Below are 20575 nucleotides of genomic sequence, written 5' to 3' on the forward strand. Positions count from 1 at the left end.
TATATATATATTTTTTTTTTTTTTAATTTTTTTTAGTACCAGAGATTGAGCCCAGGGATGCTTTACCACTGAGCAACATCCACAGCTATTTTATTTAGAGACAGGGTCTTTCACACAGTGGCAGAATTTGCTTAGGGCCTCACTAAGTTGTTGAGGCTGGCTTTGAATTCAAGATCCTCCTGCCTCTGCCTCCCAAACTGCAGGGATTTCAGGCATGCACCACTATGCCCAGTGACATGGTTATATATTAACAGCGTCTATCTATCCATCTTCTATCCATTCATTTATCTACCTTAGGGTTGTGAAAAGTGCTATAGTAAATAGAGAATTAAAGCAGAATAACAAGTTTGAAGATGCTGGGCACTATAGCACATGCTTTTAATCCCAGCAACTCAGGTGGCTGAGGCAGGAGGATCACAGATTCAAGGCCAGCCTCAGCAACTTAGCAAAACCCTGTCTCAAAATAAAAAATAAAAAGGCTTGGGAATATAGCTCCATGGTAAAGCACTCCTGGGTTCAATCCTCAGTAACCTCCCCTCCCACATGCATACATGCTACATCTTCAAAAAGAATAGACAGGAAGGACCTTTTGAGGAAGGTAAATTTTGGAAAACATCTTTAAAAATGGGATGATGCAGATGTCTAGAGAATGAGCACTCTGAACAGTTGGATTCACCAGTGAAGAGGCCAGGAATTGTCTGAGGGAGAGCAGGGGGATCAGCAGGCCTGGAGCCAAGCACATACGTGTGGGAGAAGTGGGGACACATCTTTGGTACAAATGTCAGAATAGGGACCCATTCAGGTTCATAGGACCTAAGTCATAAAATTTCAGGCTTCTCTTTATGGGAAAGAAGATTTACAAATACAAACTTAGATATAAATATGAACATTTAATTAGAACATTTAGTTAGATAAAAATATGAACATTTAATTAGAAATTGTAGAAAAATACAAACTTTTAAAAAGTTGACAAATATCACAAACATCAAAAGTGTTTAACTGGATTTTTATGTGTGTTCTTTTTTAAAATATTTATCTTTTAGTTACAGGTGGACACAATAACTTTATTTTATTTTATGTGGTGCTGAGGATTGAACCCAGTGCCTCACACATGCCAGGCAAGCGCTCTGCCTCTGAGCCCCAGCCCCAGCCTTTATGTGTGTTCTTGATAGAAGAGAACTTCTGTTCAGGCAAACTTTGATATGACCCAAACCACTGCTTATAATTTTATATGTCTGGTGATTAGAAGATTTCTCCACAGTCTAGCTTCTGGTGCAATTCACTTTAATGGCTGCTTCTCTGCCTCTACCTACATAGTTTCAGGACCTAGAGCCAATAACCCATGTTCTAATCACTGATCACTGTCTGACCTTGAGTCCTTGTGTCCTAACTTCAGGTGAGTCAGCACAGGGAAAGAGAATTCCTGGAAGGCATTCCTCATACTGGAAAAGTTAGAAGTGGCTCACCTCTATACAGGACTGTGGGGAACATAAACACATCTCAGAAATCCAAACTAAATATATGCTTGTGGATAGATTCCAAATACTCCCCTGGAGATTCTAATGACAAAACCCTTCAAGGACAAAGATGTAGTTGTTGAGGGGAGGAGGCAGAGAGTGCACGTAGCACCTGGTAGGAGATAGTAGGGACTTTGGCAAGTGCAACAGGGAAGCTTGAAGGATCTGGAGTACAAAAGTAATATGATTGGATTTATTGAATTTTCTGTTCCAAGAAATTTTCCTACATTTTACATGTCTTAAATCAGAGTTATTAAGATTATCTTCATAGAAACTGTCTTACAATAGTCAATTGCCAAAGTTTAGACATGTGGTTGTTGCCTGGGGTGTAGAGGAACTCGTTAGGGAAGTCTTTTTTGTTTTTGTTTTTTCTTGTTTTGGCACTGGCAATTGAAATCAGGGAGGCTCTACCACTGAACTACATCCCAATCCTTTTTATTTTTTTTTTATTTTGAAATAGGATCTCATTAAGTTGCTGAGGATGGCCTTATTTTCTTCCCTTTGGTTGAGTTCTGTGAATTATCATTACTGCCCATGTTCATTTTAAGTGTTTTTTAGAAAACGTTTTCCAAAAATTATACAGTGATTTGGTATTGAAAGTTAAAGTGAAACAGAAAATCAGGGAAACAAAATAATAGGGTATACATTTGATAATCATGAAATGAATGTTCATTGTTGGAGGACTGATGGAAAATCTGTAATTTTGTACAAAGCAACAATGAAGTAAGTGCCTTAAAAGACAAAAGAAATGAAACTCAGGAGCAGATGGACTTGTGTTTTCTTTTGTTCTTCATATACATGTGGAAGGATTGCCTAAAATTACATCAGGTGATACAAATGGACACAGTAAAAAATGTCAAATATCTTGGTATCGATGATAGTATTTCCAAAGTGGGCAGATTCTGGTATAACTACACAATGCTTTGCACAAGATTGTTATTGATACCAGGCTTCATAATTTAGTTCATGGCAATGTCACTTAGGTGTACTAAGACATTCTTAGTATGGTATTTTAGGTTCAGTAACATATGGTTCATCTAACAAGATTGCTGTTAGTCGTGGGTTGAAAATAGACCCTAAGAGGACAAGGATAGAAGAAGGGAGGCTATTTCACAGATGATTACAGTGATAGAGACAACTTGGAGCAGGCAGTAACTGTGTAAGTGTTCAGACATGGTCAGGTCGTGGATATATTCTGAAAGTAAAGGAAATAGGATTGGATAAAAGATATGAAGAAAGAAACAGGAGAAGGATTACTTCAAGGCTTTTGACTTGAACAAATGAAAGAACAGTGCCATCAGCTGAGATGGGTAAATGGGACATGGTGGAAGAAATTTGGGGGACAGCATAGGAATTTTGCTTTTATGCAAGTTATGCTTGGATATTTATTTATTTAAAAATATATTTTAGTTGTCAATGGACCTTTATTTTATTTATTTATATGTGGTGCTGAGAATCGAACCCATGCTATGCAAGTGCTCTACCACTGAGCCACAACCCCAGCCCTGCTTGGATACTTATTAAAAGAGAATCAGAGATATGAAAAATTGTGCTCTATATGTGTAATATGAATTGTAATGCATTCTACTGTCATATATGACAAATTAGAATAAAAAAAAACCCTAAAAAAAAGAAGACAGAACATATGGGTTTAGATGCTGACAAGTGTGTAAATGAAGTGGTAGAGTCTGTGAAGTCCTCCTCAGATTATTAAGGCTTTTTCAGTATAATAGGAAATGGGACACTGGCTTGGATGGAGAGGGGCTGTTAGAAGTTGAAAGAGAGATGATAAGACATAAGATAGTCATCTAGGAACTTGCTACTCAAGAGGCAACAATGTCAGAATCACCTGGAAGTTTGCTAGAAGGCAGGTTCTCAAGACTCTGCAGCAGCATCAGAAACTATAGTTATCAAGATGCTCGGGTGGCCAAGCATGGTGGCGCAAGCTTGTAATCCTAGTGATTTGGGAGGCAGAGGCAGGAGGATAGAGTTCAAAGAAGCCAGCCTCAGCAACAGCGAGGAGCTAAGCAACTCAGTGAGGCTCTGTATCTAAATAAAATACAAAAAAGGGCTAGGGTTGTGGCCACAGTCAGTGGTTAAGTGCCTCTGGGTTCAATCCCTAATACCCTCCCCCTGAAGCCAGATTTAAAGTTAGGTAGTCAGTGTAGTTAGATAAATCCGGGTCTAATACCGAGTGAAATCTAAAATGGAGGCCATGCTGGCAATGATTCCGGGAAACGCAGGACAACTCATGGAATGTTAATGAAGTCCTGAAAAGGCCCTAGGCCAAAGTCCACCTCCAAGAAATGTCAATGAACAGCCCCCAGCAAAAAGGTGCTGACTCAGAAGTCCTTCCTGACCAGATTACTTCTTTGGCCCACCTGTGTCCCACCCCTTGGGCCTTCCCACCTACATTCCATCACTGAAAGAACTATAAAAAGGGGAGACAACATCCCTTCCACGGATTCCACCTCTTGGGTCCCCTTCTTCCTCCGGGAGAAGTCTTTTCTGCTGTCCTTTAATAAACTTCTAATTTCTACTCTGACCTTGCCTCGGCGTGCTTCTTTGGTGTTATTCTTCAACATTGGGGAAGCAAGAACTCGTCACCGGTCAACAGCGGTAACACCCCCCCCCACACACAAAGATCCACAGGTGATATATTTATCAAGGTCCCCAGGTGATTTATTAGCACATTAAAGTTTGATACATATTTTAGGGAGATCAGAAAAGAATAAAATAATACACATATATTTTTGGTACTGGAGATTGAACCTAGGGGCACTTTACTACTGAGCCACATCCACAGCCTTTTACATTTTTTTAAAAATTGAGACAGGATCTTACTAAGTTGATTAGGGCCTTGCTGATTTGCCCCAAGGCTGGCCTTGAACTCATGATCCTCTTGCCTCAGCCTCCTGAGTTGCTGGGATAACAGGCATGTGCCACTGTGCCTGGCCAGAAAAGAATAATCTGATGGCATTGCTGTACTAAGGGCCCATTTGAGGTTTGTAGTGTAAATTTAAAGAGAGAATTTTTTTTCCAGTCAAATGCAGTAGCAGGACACAGCTGGATATGACTAGGGTTGTGATTGTTTTAAGGAAGTAAGTGTGAAGCCAAACGAATCAAAGAAGTTGAGAGTATATGTAGTATATATAAATAAATGTATATATACACATACTGGGGAAGTAACAGTGGTCCACTTCACCTTTTGAATATAGTTCTGAGGCTTTTTCAAAAAGGACAAGCTTTCTTTTTCCTTTTCTCCCTCTCTCCTCCCTAACCTGGGGGCAGAAAACAAGATTATCTTGATTATCTGTGTTCTACAGGAACATCTTGTCTGCCAGAGGATGTAGGAAGTGAATATCTCCCAAATTAACAAGTGAATCCTAACACACTACCAGGACACCCTGGGGCCTGGTCCAGGCACACCAGGAATGTAGCCTTTGAATAGGCTCCTTTAGAACCGCCCCCACTTCCTCTTGATGGGCAGAATCACAGCCTCTGGGACAGGAGTTCCCAGGGTTTCTCTTTTGCTAGCAAAGCAATAAAACTTCTTTTTCCTTAAAACTGTTGTTATGCTTGAATTCGGGACCCCCAAAAGACCACCAGAGACCAAGATCGATGTAAGCAGCAAAGAGGTGTTTATTGTGAGCTAGCTTGGTCCTCCGTGCACACACACAGCAACTGGTGACGCTGAGAGGCCCCGACCCCAGGGTTTGCAGCAGTTTTATACACTCTTTGGGGAAGGCAGGGACTTCACATACATCATAGCATCTCTTAGCAAATCATCACACACCATGGGAAAATCATAAAGCAACTCTAAAACATGATTAGCACATTCACTTGGAGGGAACAAGTTGGGTAGGGGTGATTGGTTACTACAAGAGGGGGATTCATTTGAACTGATTGGTTTAAGCCAAGAGGTGTACATGCTGAACTACATGGTTTCCCAACATGTTATCAACCACCATAAACTACTGGGAGGGTCATCTGGCATCCCAGGTATTTCCCTGTCTCATGCTGATTGGTGGCTGCTAAGGGGTTACTATGGGTCTCCACCTAGCCTGACTGAGTCAGGGACACCTGGTGCAGCAGATCTCTCCTGTTTTTTTGTAGATAAACCACTTAGCAGGGTGGGAATGTGCCTAGGAGTGCTCTGTGGGTCTTTCCAAGGACAAAGGTGATGTCCCTTCCTTGGACAGGCTTTGCTCTGAGGTAGAGGCTGGTTTTTCATTCCCCCCTTTGTCTGGAAATTTGGGAACCAATCATGGTTCCCTCAGTTGAGGGCCTATTTGGGCAGGCTCTACATCTTGGTAAACAGTAATCCTCAGGGGACAGTCTTCAATTTCCCAGACTCACTCAAAATTGGCTTCCTAGATCCAACCTGACTCGATTTACCTATCTACACTGCCTATCTATTTCTGGCTTCATTCCCCCCTAATTTTAGGAACTCTTTATTGCTATAAGGAGAAGGGGTGACGGCTAATTCTGGCTGCTTCAGAGCTGAAATGGGGTGTCGAATGTGAGGGGGTTCGATGACATGGGGTGCGACGTGGGGGACATGAGTTCCCTTTTAGAAGTCAGTTCCATTTGAAGTCTGGTTGGGGAAAAACAGGTTGTCATCTGGGGATGGGTGCTTCTATGAGAGAAACAAAAACCATGAGTACTGAATAAATGTTGTAGCAGCTGGAACATGTCACTGTATAGAAGTTCCCTCACCAGGCTTTAACATCCCCAGTTATCAGGACTGTAAACATAACATTTAACTTAGTGTTACAGATGTCCTTCCCCATAAGATACAGTTTAATAATTTAATGTCATCTGATCTTGCAAAATCCTTTTACTAATATGACCTCTGGAAACCTTTAATTCTGTTACTTAGGGCTGGATAATCATACTAGCAAACACCAAGCCTACTTGTTTAAGTTAGGAATATCAGTAGGCCTCAAACTAAAAACTACTCTGGCAGTTCCTCTTGATAGTTTCTTTTGATAGTTATCAGGCATTCCTGCCTAAGAATCTCTTTTGTAGCAACTCCAGTTTACTTATTATTGGGGGCTAATACAAAGTGTATACCTTAAGTTACATTTTTAAATTATTATTATTATTAAAAATGCCCCAAAATAACTGTGTTTTGGTTTTAACTGTCTTTGCTAAGTGTTTAAGATGAAGCAGTCAAACTGACTTTTGTTTCTATCTATTGTCAACAGTCAGCTGAGTTTCCATGGGAATCCTGGGGGAACTTCACAGCAGCTTCTCAGTTCTGCTAGTGCCATTTGCGCTAGGATGGGTCCAGGCCTTGCTTGACCATGTGGCTTCCCTTGGAAGCATCAGGGACGTCTCCCTTCTCCGGTGACCCTCCTCTTCATAGCAAATGCACTGATTGGCTTTCTGTTCTCCAGTGGTCTCATTAATCTCCCTGATTGGGAGGTTATGTGGCCCAGAGTTACAAAGCTCTTTAGAGAAGTTCCCTGTTCCTTGGATTCAGACTGACTCAGAGGGCAAGAGCCAAATGTTGGTTTTCTTGGCCCTTTTAATTTAACTTTAATTTTAAAACTTAATTTTAAACATCCAGCAAATAAATTTCAACAGCCTTATATTAAGAGTACTGGACTTTAATGTCTATCTCTCTATCCTGTAGGTGATAACTCATTATCTTAAATCAACCCAGGTTGTGTGTTCTTAAAGCAGTACCTCTGCAAAACATTAACAGGCCATAATTAGACCATTTATAAGAAAACTACAAAACAAAATTAGCAAGAGTAAAAACATATTTAGTTTGTGTAATAGCTACCTTGAAATTCGGCAGAGTTATACATTATATCCCCTGTTTGAGATCCTAGTAATCTTGATAAAAACCAACTTTTGGACACAACCTTAAATGTACTGAAATCTGGCCTATTTCTTTCATAGTCATTTTTACATGTTGTGAGATGGGACACAGAGCCTTATCTCAGGTAAGGCAGGGCTCTTCATAAATCTTAAGTGCTGTAGTTCTGAAGCTGATCTTTGCTTTTTAAACATCATTTTACAAAGCCTACATAAATTGTTGCTCAAGTTCACATGAATATTAGCTAACACAATATAATATCACATCTAAAACATGAATTAAAGAAAGGCTGAAAGCTTTTAACCTTTTGTAGAAAAGTAGCAAAGTACTTTTGTGTTTTGCAATATTAACCTTTACATAGATTAGGCTCTCATTAACTTAAAAATACATTTAAATTGTACCTCAGTGTAAAAAGTAACATAAAACTTTACATATCTTATTGACAACAGGCCCAGTTATAGAACATCAAATTATATAAATAAATCTCCAATATGTCTTTTTTTAAGCCTAAAATTACCATACAACTTTAGAACACCAGCTTGATATAATGCTCTTTTAAAGCTTCTATCTTACAGACTTGTATACCTGGAAGATATGAACACATTAATAGTACCACAATTACATTGATGTTTTTATATTAACCAAATTTAGCTTTTAGAGAAATAACAGCACAATTCTCCAAAACAACAGTTCTTGTTTAACCAGCTGTTTAATTTCTTTAAGATTACTTGCTCAAAAATTTACATATATAACTAACTTACAGAGACCTTCTTTATCACTTACTTAAACCCTCTTATTTACTTAATCACACAGACTCTCTTATCCAGAAACATATTTCCCCTCTATTAAATCCATACCTAGAACCTTCTAATTTCTCTTTTCCATATGTTAACCTCCTTTTCTGTTCATAATTTGAAACAATCCATGTAAATTTCTGAATTTAGGCAGATTATTTCATAGACATCAACATTTTATTAGTTTTTTTTAATCACCTAGGAAAAACTTATAAGCTTAATTTTAAAGACATCTTTACTTTCATCTGTTTACCCAATTTAAATTGAACCATTTAAATCACGTGAATCAAAGATACTTGGATCCATTTTTTTAATTTCATGAGGATTCTCATATATCTGCCAATTGTCATATCATGTGCATGATATATGGACATACATACATACAGACATACAACACATAAACACAAGTGTGCACACATAACACAATAGTAAAGGCCTTGTAGCTTTTCTCAGGTGAAATCTCCATTGCAATGTTTAAAAAACTCCACAGTTGATAAAAATTAGAACTGATCAGAAAAACATTAACCTAAGTCTGTAGGATCAAAATCATGAGCTAAAAAAAAATACAGAATCTAAGAAAAACCAAGGGTCCTAGAAAAAATGATTGGCCAGTAATTAGTAAATACCATACAATTTACTTTTTGGTTTAGTCTAGTTTGAGTTCAGGTAAAAGACACCTTTACTCTCTTTTTTTCCCCTTGGGCCTCAGATCAGTCTCCTACTGAGCTCCCAGGCTTCTTCTATTTGCATTTCAACTTAAGTCCTGGCTGAGGTCTGGAAGGAGCAAGGAAAACTATTATTCTGAGCAGAAGCCTCATGCCTAAGGCATTTTAACCTTAAGTCATAATTTTCAGGTTTGGATGTTGAAAATTGTGATACAAGTTTAAGATACAATTCACAAAATTTCATACCTTTATATCTTCCTACACTAGAAAAACTTGCTCACACAAAACTGAAAATAGGATCTTACTTAATAATATAAAAGCTACCATCAGAAGAAATCCCTTCAGGATCATTAAGCCACTTCCTTTGTTCTGAAGTTCCTAAAGTAGTATTAAGTTACATTAAATCACCTGAACAAAATTTCAAAAGAGAACCACACACTACCATGTATATCCAAAATTAAGCTTTAAAAATTCCCAAGACTGTTGCTATTCAATGTCATTTCAATAAGCCAGACCAACGTCCCAATCCAACACTTTCCTTTCCTAAATCCTACACACTGAGGGGAACAGACACTATTGTAGGGACAAAAGAGGCAAGGCACCGAAGATAGCAGGAAACAGTTTTATTTGGCTGCAGCCAGGTTCAGAGGGCACAGCTTTTGCTGTAATCAATTAATCCCCTGAACCCTGAGTTCAGGTAGTTTCAGAGTTTTATACCCAGTATGTAAGGGGAGAGGCTCAGAAGTTCACAGTCTGCAGAAGTTCACATAAAAGCAGGTTTTTCTTTCACTGTTCTGGGCAAGTTAACCCTTCAAGGACAACACCTGAGAAGGACAGGGCTTCTTCTGCCCTTTCTTTCCTCCCCCTGCCAGCTGTTACCATGGAGTCCAGTTGGTAAATTCTCTTAAAAATGTAGACATCTCTGTGAAACCCCAGCTCAAGGCTAGAGGCCTTGTTTGCACATTTCTACAAAGTACTATACTGGATGTTTGTGAAAAAGTAGTAAGGGGGTGTTCAGCACCTGGAGTGCTGGTATCTTCCTGGCCAGTGGCCAAGTAAAACAGGGCAACATGAAAATAGGAAGTTTATCTACATTAGACTCTTTCACAGAGACTTTTTTCCTGAAACAGTCCTAAAATCAGCCATGATGAAGAGGGCTTTTCTGTAGAGAAAGGGGGTGCACTTCAATACCATACCATGATTTACTATCCTTGCCTAAATTAAGGATAGTAGATTTCACTGGTACACCTAGTGAAATCTTCCCAGGCTACCCAATTCAAAAATTGGTGAAAAAATAAAACTAAATGATTGGGAGTTACTTGCCAACTTGGAAGTAGATACTTAGTTTTCCATCCTAAGTATTTAAGTTCTCTGGCATGAATTATCTGAAATCATAAAAAAAACAAAAACAATTACCTAAATCCAACTTTTAACTGAAAGATTGTGCAATGCTTCAAAAACCCATTCAGATACCAGACTGTTACAATAAAACATCATCTTTTAGACACACATTCAGCCAAGATCATTCCCAAGAAATAATCTATAATATTAACACATTACTGCATTCAGTGTCTCTCTCTTTCTTTCTTTCTTTCTTTCTTTCTTTCTTTCTTTCTTTCTTTCTTTCTTTCTTTCAGTAGACAGAGGTGGAGTAATCCTTACAGTGCAGGGAAGGAAGAAGGGAGTTCCCCAAAGCAAAATGGCTTCGGCAGCTGCTGGGAGTTCCTAAGTCCCTCCTTTTACTTACAGGATTAGTTCCTCTGGTTCGGTCCAACCCCAGGCACCAGGCACTCTCCATATCTCCTAACTTTTCAGTAGTCAGCTCCCAAAAAGTTCATCTTACATCCTCGGCATGCAGTTGTTTGGAAAGCAGAGGGGAGGCTCCTCTAGAGTCCCCTCTGGGGTGTCAAAATTTGTAACTGAAAGTTCGGTTCCCATCCCGAAGCCAATTAATGCCAATTTAATAATGAGGACAGGGTTTTGAGAAAAAAAAAAGTGAGATATCAAAGTTCTTAGATCCCCAGCAGGCATTTCCCTCTGCAGTGGGTGCACTCAAGCCAGCCAACTATGGGAAGAAAAGAAAATGTTGCTTCCGTAATCCCATTTAACAAAGGAGAGTAAAGTTTATCAAAGCTGGTTTTTCACTGTGTCCTCATTATTGAATCAGCATCTAGAAAAAGAACTGAGCTTTCGGTTACAGGGATACACAAATATTTTATACTCAAAAAAAATTTTTTTTAAATTTACTGATAGTGCACATGATGGCACTCTCAGATAGCACTGGATTACATGACATTAACTAAAGTAGTTCTTCACCCAGAGGATATTTGGTTTTAACAGGGTTGCCTGAAGGTCAATATATTTCTAAGTTGTAGCGCACGATTTTTTTGTGGACTAATCTGAGAGGGCTAATCTACGATCTTTGGGTAAACTGAAACTAAGGAATTTCTTGGTGTCCTCTGAAATCACATCCAAAATTAAAGGGGTCCTTCATTCAAGTATTTGGTGTTTGTCACAAAATCCTTAAAGAAAGACTGATTCTGGAGTGGGAAAATTCAAGAGTGAATATTACCAATATAAAAGGATTTGTCTCCAAATTTAGAGCCCATCTGCGTGAGGAAGTGTGACAAAATGAGCCTATAGTGTTTGTGAGCATTCCTGTGGTACCTGTACGTATGGTAACAGAATAAAATTCAGAAACAATAGGTCAACATTACTCTTGTTTTACTTTGGCTATTCATTCAGAAGAGTCTAAGACACATACATAATAGAAAAATGTCCAAATGAGTAACACCACAGGGCTAAGGATTTTTGGAGTGCATAATCTATAGATATTCAGACTCAAAATCTCATCCAGTCTAGAGATACATGTTCTTGCAACAGTGTGAATACTTCCAGCATTGAGGAACACTTTCCTGCCCTAGTCAGCTAATTCCATCGCTGGCCTTTCTATTTGCTCTTTATATTGACTCTGTATCTGTTTCTCGAAAGCTGCCAACATTGGTTCCAAATTGTCAAATGGAACAAAAGAGAATAACCATGATTCATTGACCAATTTTGAAAACCTCTTTTTAAAAATGTTAAGACAGCTTACATTAAAGTCAGCCTAGTGACCTACATTGCCCACTATATTTCTCTTATTTATTCATATCTGTATAAGAATAGGGACCTCAGAAAGACATTCATTTGTCTGAAGATGTTTGACAATTTCAGAATATCAGAGGAGCTCAAACTCCATTGATCTAAGCTAGACACCCCCATTAATTTAGAATAAGATTCCATTAGTTTTCTGATGGCTCAGTTAACAGTGTTAATTGATATTGAGCAACAAATCCCTTGGGTATTTTTCACATTAATTGCTGTCAAGCTGGATCTCCCACATCCAGTAATAGTAATCAATCTTTTGGACTTTAATGTAAGGCTCTTGTTTTCCCTTAATAGGCTTTACCTTGTTGGTTTCATCTCATCATTCTATCCCACTGGGTTCCTTAATAATTTTGATTCCTCTTTCTGAGGTCTCAGCCAAGGCTCCTGTGCAGAAAAGAGTTAACATAGCAGATCTAAGACTGTTATCCTTAGAACATCCTATTTGCAAACGTGGCCGTGGCTCTTGGCTGGTTCCTGCGAGCTTGGATTTAGGGAGAGTTCTTTTTTTTTTTTTTTTTTTTTGGTACTGGTAACTGAACCCAGAGGTACTACTTAACCACTGAGCCACATCCCCAGCCTTTTAAAATTTTTACTTAGAGACAGGATCTCTCACTGATTTGCTTAGGGCCTCACTAAGTTGCTGGGGCTGGCTTTGAACTTGCAATCTTCCTATCTCAGCCTTTGAGCCACTGGGATTATAGGTGTGTGCCACTGCACTTGGCTAGGGAGGGTTTTAATATTCCTTAATTGATAAAGGTGTTCACTGTCCTTAGACTGACTGTACAAACAATGTGGAAGCCTGTTATCTGGCCTTTTGGTACAGGATAGATTGAAGGTACCTATGCTACCAACTTTGGTAAAAACCATAAATGGAGACTCAACTGGCTTTTCTGGGACAGAAACTCTGTAGACATATTGCTGCATTTTTGTTGCTGGGGGAAGGATCCTCTGTATGACTTCTCATGGGAGACAGAGCATAAGAAGGCATGCAAATAGATGTGGTTTTTCTTAAATTATTCTTATTGGGATAATGTTTGTGTATCCCCACACCACAACATGCATAAATATAGTGGCTTTAAGACCAATGTTTATGACAAAGCATCATTTTTCAAAATTTGAATGAAGCATTGGAAAATCAAAATCTACAAGATGATTCTTAGAAGCATTAAAATGAATCATTTCTCATATATTGTACACCCTGCTAACAATTTGGATAGGTTTATATGCTGATAAAATCCCAAACAGGGATAAAAAAGAAAAAGAAATCTTCAGAAAACACTTTGGTTACTTTCATACCACATATGCTGTATGATGATTAAAATGACAACTGTAGGTTTTGTAAAAACAAACAAACAACAACAAAAAAAAACCCAACTGTAAATATATGCACACACACACACACAAACATAAAAGTACTGGCATAAAAACTTGAAAATAAAATGCAAAATAATACAAATGGTCCAAATGTTAAGAAAACCTAAGAACGTTTTTTTTTTTTTATTTACAAAATACAAGTGGAATAAAACCTACCTGATTATGGGATTGTGTTGTTAGAAAGTTTGATTTGGAAAGTTGTTGATAAATTGTTGGTAGAAATTCTTATTATCCATTATCCTGACACTTGAAACAGGCCCAATCAAGTTATTTAGCAAAGAAAAAAATAACTAAAGTAATAAACTACATGTTAGTCATTACATCATTAGAACCAACTGTGACTCCATGACAATAACAAGTCATAGAGCTGCTAAAGTTAGCTGTGCTCCCAGGTTCATGCTCTAAAACCAACCTACTATTGCAACAATTTTATTTGTAGTATAGACATAGGGTGTCTGTATTCTATGGGTTTCTTCATATACTATTTTCTTAATTTGTATCACTTAGTTGTATTAAATTCCTAAGGGTTACTATAACAAAGTACCACAAATCAGATGTAAGATGGCTTACAACAATGTAAATTTATTAAGTCACTGTTTTGGAGGCTGGAAGACTGAAATTGAGGTACTTCTGGGGTTGGTTCTTTCAGAGTGCTGTGAGGGAAAGATCTATTGTAGATGCATTATACTAATCTCTGTCTTCAGGTTCACATGGGTTCTGCCTGGGGGTCTAAATTTCTCCTTTTTATGAGGACATCAGGATGGATTAGGGCCCACAATAGTGACCTTATCTTAATTACATCTGTAATGACCCTATTTTTAAATGAGGTCGCATTCTGAAATACTGGGTTTATAACTTCAATGGATGAATTTTAGAGGAACACAGTTCAACTGGTAATACTGGTGTATAACAGGTTAGCTTTGAGAATTCTAGCTGTAGATGAAGCAAAAGAGTAGGTGTTCTAGAAGAAAGATTTATTTGTCTTTCAGTACAAGAATCTCAGTGAATTCCTGAAATGATGCCAATTCTTACCTTATCAATCAAATTGAACTCTTGAAACAAATGGAACAAATCCTTAACAAAAAGCAGGTTCACTGTGTACAGTATCAACCTGTCAGAGTCCAGTGTGACAGAACATCCATATACACTATGAGCCTACACAGGAATGTTTCTTACTTATATGGGTACAGGGACAATAGAAGCCTAGGATTCATTGCAAGCTAGTTCCCCAAGGCTCAGGAAAGTTGCCTAGGTCAAAGTTGTATTGGTGTGTGCCCCACTTATACCACAGCTGAGGGACCCCAGAGAGCAGCCCATCCTGGGTTTTATATCTGGGGTTATGTGAAACATAGGGCCAAAGCATTGAATGATATCCTGTTTCAGGGGGGACTGGAACAGAACCTAGACTATTCTGGACAGTCCTTTCCTCTCTCAGGATATTGCATTCCAAACACATTCTATAATAGGCTCGAGGCTCCAAGTTTCCCTTTAGTACTACAAATGAGAAAGGAGAAAGAACTTGGGGTGGTCCAAAGCCCCCTGGAGTATGACCCTGCACTTAAAGGAGATGTCACCATGGGCCTTTCCTGAAATTGCACCACAGAGTCCAAGTGTTGATAAGAAATAAGGGTATAAACCTTGAACAGACACTTTAGAATAGTCTTTGCCACAGATAAAAGTTCTTGGGAAATGGAACACCAATTAGAAGGAAAAAGGTTCAAAATCAAGCTAATCCTGAGCCTAGGCTATCAAATAGTTGATATAGTTTGTAGCAGAACATTTCTTTGGCTTTCTAATATTAGTATATCCTGCCTAATGACGTTCAGATCTTAGACCTGCAGACATGACTGGAAAGTAGTGCAGAGTTCTGGCATGCTTCAAGAAATCTGCAGTTGTCAGCTGTCATCCACTGATTGATGTCCTCTCCTTGTGGCAACATAATAGTTCCTCTCACATTGCCACTTTGAAGGGTGTTCTGCATGTTTTAAATGTTCATACTGAGGAGACATGTCAGGGGTACTCTTCTTTAACTTGAATGTTTTAGAATAATGGCTGCCAAAGAGGAAGCTCACTTTATCTCCTCAGAGTAGCAAGACCAGACCACCAGACTCCATTGTAGTCAGTATTTAGAGCCAGAACTGAGAAGGGATAGACAGTCCTAATTCTGTGGATAGTAGATCCCAGGCCACTGTTCCTCTGAGATGAAGTTGAACTGGTGAAGATTCCTGTGCTTTCCCAGCTACACCAACCACAAAACTGGACTCAGTTATATCCTGCAAGAGAAGGCTTTGCCTGCATCACAATTATATATGACACTAATTCAATTTCCAAACAAGTGAACATATATTGTGGCAAATTATATGAAGGGAAAGAAAGAAATTTTATAGAGAACCCCAGTTTCCCTGTCTAGTTTACTCATCTGTAAAATGGGATAATATGCTATGAGTTGAAGGGATTAATTGACATAATGCATGAAAAACTCTTTGTATAGCATCTGGTATTCATTAAATGCTTCACATATATACCACTCAAGGTTCTTTAGAGAAATAGAGCCAATAGGAGATATATGTATTTATTATGGGAATTGGCTCATGGGATTATGGAGGATGAGAAGTCCCACCATCTGCCATCTGCAAGCTGGTGAACTAGGAAAGCAGGTGGTATAATTTAATCTGAGTCTAAAGGCCTATAAACCAGACAGTTGATGCCTAAGGCAGGAGAAGATGGATTACTGGTTCCAGAAGAGAAAGAGAGAGAGAATTTGGCCTTCCTCCATTATTTTGTTCCACTTTGGACTCTAAAAGGATTGGAGGATGCCTGCCCACATTGATAAGAACTGATCCTTACTCAGTTCATTGATTCAAATGTGATCTCTTCTGGAAATACTCTCATAGACACACCCAGAAATAATGTTTTACCTGCTATTTGGGTATCATTGTACACAGTCAAGTTGACACAAAATTAACCATCATAAAACACGTGAGTTGTTTTTGGCTTTTTTTCTTTTTGGTACCCAGGGGTACTTAACCACCAAGCTACACCCCAGTCCTTTTTTATATTTTATTTAGAGATAGGGTCTCACTGAAATGCCTAGGGCCTCACTAAGTTGCTGAGGCTGGCTTTCAGTTCACAATCCTCCTGCCTCAGCCTCCTAAGCCTCTGGGATTACAGGTGTGCACTGCCATGCCTGGCATTACTTTTGACTTTTTTGTTTTGTTTTTTGGGTAGTAGGGACTGAACTCAGGGGAACTGAGCTACATCCCCAGTCCTTTTAATTTTTTATTTGGAGACAGGGTCTTGCTAAACTGCTGTCTCCTGAGTCACTTGGATTACAGCAGTGTGCCACCACACCTGGCTACATGTATTATGTCTTTGTCTATGGTAATTTCAAATTACAAATATTGAAATGTTTGCTTATCTATAGTGATGAATTCTTCCTTGGAATCATGGTCTTTTTTTTAAAAAATAGTATTTTCTCTGACCTAAAATCAGCATGCTTTACAGATATATGCATGCCAATATTTATAGCAGCAGAATTCACAATAGGCAAGTTATATCACCTGCCTAGGTATCTGTCAATAAACTAATGGATAAAGAAATGTGGTATATATACACAATGGAGTTTTACTCAGTCATAAAGAAGAATGAAGAATGAAATTATGGCATTTATTAATGGATGGAAATGAAGACTATCATACTAAGGAAAATAAACCAGCCTTAGAAAAGTCAGGGGTCAAATATTTTCTCTATATGCAGACTCTAGAGTGAGATAGAGAAAAAAGGGGGAGTATCTCATGAAAATGGAAAGAAGATCAATAGAGTAGAGGAAGGGGATTGAGAGGGAAGGAGGAGGGGAGAGCATGGTGAGGTACTAGGGAATGAAATCTATCCAATTGTGCCATGTCTATGTACAAGGATACCACAATGAATCATGTATGAATGTATATATGTAATATATGTCATATATATAATAATTTCATGCATTATATCAATTAATCCTTTCAATTTATAGCATATTATCCCATTTTACAGATGAAGAAACTAGAATTATATATAATATATATACCATATATATTATATAGTATATTATATATATAATTCACTGATTGAAATAACAATAACAATAGAAGGAAGATCAGTAGAGTAGAACAAGTAGATCTGGGGCGGGAGGAGGGAAGGAGAAGGGGAGGTCCTGGGGAATGAAACTGATCAAATTATGTGCATGTACAAAAATGGTATAATGAATCCCACTATTATGTATAATTATATAGTACCAATTAAAAGAAAGAACAAAAATAGAAAAATAGACTTTTTTTTCTCAGAAAGCATTTTCTGCATGTGTGCCTCCTTCTCAAAGGTAACTCTGGCAGTGAGGATGGCACTGGGAGACAGGCTGCCATTGGAGAGTCTTTGTGCCATCCTAAGAGTATCCCCATGTGACTGGGAGGGGCTGGGGTATCTTTCTTTGAGGAAAAGGGTTGGAGTTCTCTCCTATATGGGACCTATATCCTTGTGCTATGGTGTATCTCTGGTATCTTCTGCAATTTACTTCTGCTTATGAATTTTTAGGCAATGAAGAGGGTCATAGAGTTGCATGACAGAATTTCAAGCCTTCAAAGGCTTTTAAAGTCCATCTGGTCAACTCCCAAACAATAATTAGATTCCTCCCATTGTATCTTAATATCAAGTCAACACTGGAATGCAACTTTCCCCTTAGAAAAGCTAGGTTTCCACCTACTTGAGCAGAACTTTATGAGGAATTTCAAGCACTGCCTTAATTAAATGGGATCAACATATACTTGAAAGACCTTGATAAACTGTGAAGTAGGATTCCACTTTAGGCAGAGATTCTCCTGATCTGCCAATAAACTCAAGATGGGACTATATCTCTTAGATAATAATGATAATAATAACAATAATAGAGCTAGAGTTATTAAATGTTTAGTGACAGTCCCACATGGTAAATACTTTATCTATTGACTCATAACTTCAACAATCCATTCATGTGGGATGTGCCATTATTTTTATGTACAAAGGAGCAAACAGAAGCTTAGAAAAGTTGCAAATGCTGTCCAAGAATCAGTTATAGAGGCCATATGATCACTCATTTTTTTTCTAAAAATAATGTTGTATAAATAGATACTTACTTCTTTAGAGTTCAAAACTTCTTTGACATACATTATTTCCATTTGATTTTTATTCTATGTATCTGCGAGAGTCTGCTCCAAGTGTATCTTGTCTGTCATCTATTTTTGTACCTTTCACTGGAGAAAGCATCCTCAGAATTGAAAAGCATTATCTTCAGGACATCATTCACATATTAGAAACAAGTCTGTCCCCCAAATCAGTAGAAGACAGAAATAATACCACAACCAAAATTAATGAAATTGAGAATAAAAATACACAGGATCAATGCAATAAAGAGTTGGTTCTTTGAAAACATAAACAAGAGTGATAAACCCTTGGTCAAACTAAGAAAGAGAAAGAAGATATCACCACAGACAGTTCTGAAATTCAGAAGATCATTAGAAACTATTTTGAAAATTTATACTCCAATAAACTGGAAAATATAGAAGACATCAACAAATTTCTAGACACATATGACTTGTCAAAATTGAACCAGGGAGATATAGAAAATCTAAACAGACCAATATCAAGCAATGAGATTGAAGTGGCAATTAAAAGCCTTTCAACAAAGAAAATCTCAGGACTGGATGGTTTCTTAGATGAGTTCTACCATACCTTTAAAAAAGAACTAATACTAGTCATTCTCAAGTTATTTCATGAAATTGAAAGGGAGTGAACACTCCCAAATACATTCTACAAATTCAGTATGACCCTGATACCAAAACCAGACAAAGACATTTCAAGGAAAGAAAACTGTAGACCAATATCCTTGATGAACATAGATGCAAAATCCTTAATAAAATATTAGCAAATCACATTCAAAAACATATCAAGAAGATAGTATTTAATGATCAAGTGGGTTTCCTCCCAGGGATGCAAGACTGGTTCAACATCCACAAATCAATAAATGTAAATCACCACATAAACATATGAACATAATTAAGCACATAATTAAATGATCATATGATCATTTCCATAGATGCAGAAAAGGCCTTTGATAAAATCCAGCACCCATTCATGTTAAAAACACTAGAGAAACTAGGAATAGAAAGAATTTACTTTAACATTATAAAGGCCATATATGACAGACCCAAAGCCATCATCAAACTGAACAGAGAAAAACTAAAAGCATTTCCTCTAAAATCAGGAACAAGACAAGAATGTCCACTCTCATCACTTCTATTCAACATAGTCCTTGAAACTGTGGCAAGAGTGATCAGGCAAGAGAAAGAAATTCAAAGGATACAATAGGAAAAGAAGGAAATCAAATTATCTGTTTGCTGATGACTTGATCCTATATCTAGAAGATCCAAAAAAAACTCCCAGAAGACTTTCAATGCTGATAAGTGAATTCAGCAAAGTATCAGAATACAAGATTAACATTCATAAGTCAATAGTTTTCCTATACTCCAGTAGTGATTTTGCTGAGAAAGAAATTAGGAAAGTTATTCCATTCACAAGAACCTAAAAATAAACAAACAACAACAACAAAAACCCTCTATAATTAAAACTACAGAACACTGAAGAAAGAAATTGAAGACCTTAGAAGATGGAAAGACCTCCCATGTTCTTGAATAGGCAGAATTGATATTGTCAAAATGGCCATATTACCAAAAGTGTTATACAGATCCAATGCAATCTCCATCAAAATACCAATGACAACACCGATGACATTCTTGACAGAGTTAGAAAAACAGTCCTAAAATTCATTTAGAAGAATAAAATACTCAGAATATCCAAAGCAATTCTTACCAAGAGTGATATAGGAGGCATCACAATACCTGATGTCAAATTGTACTACAGAGTTATAGTAATAAAAAAGTATGGTATTGACATCAAAATAGACATGAAGACAATGGAACAGAATAGAAGACATGAAGGCAAACCCCCTTACTTATAGCCATCTGATAGTTCATAAAGGTGCCAAAAATATATGTTGGAAAAAAGATTGCCTTTATAAAAAAATTGTGCTGAGAAAACTGGATATTGATATGTAGAAAAATGAAACTAGATCCCTATCTCTCACTTTGCACAAAAGTCAAATCAAAGTGGATCAAAGACTAAACAATTAGACCAGAAATTTTGCAATTGTTAGAAGGAAATAGGGCCAACAATCCAACA

General features: G+C 37.7%; 1 pseudogene; it reads right to left on the minus strand.

Annotated features, from left to right (window-relative positions):
• Nucleotides 1–14784: 14784 nt before the first annotated feature.
• Nucleotides 14785–20575, minus strand: part of LOC125614093 — a 30208-nt pseudogene continuing 24417 nt past the window's right edge.

This window comes from Marmota marmota, unplaced genomic scaffold (genome assembly GCF_001458135.2).
Source record: "Marmota marmota marmota unplaced genomic scaffold, marMar, whole genome shotgun sequence".
NCBI classification, from domain to species: Eukaryota; Metazoa; Chordata; class Mammalia; order Rodentia; family Sciuridae; genus Marmota; species Marmota marmota.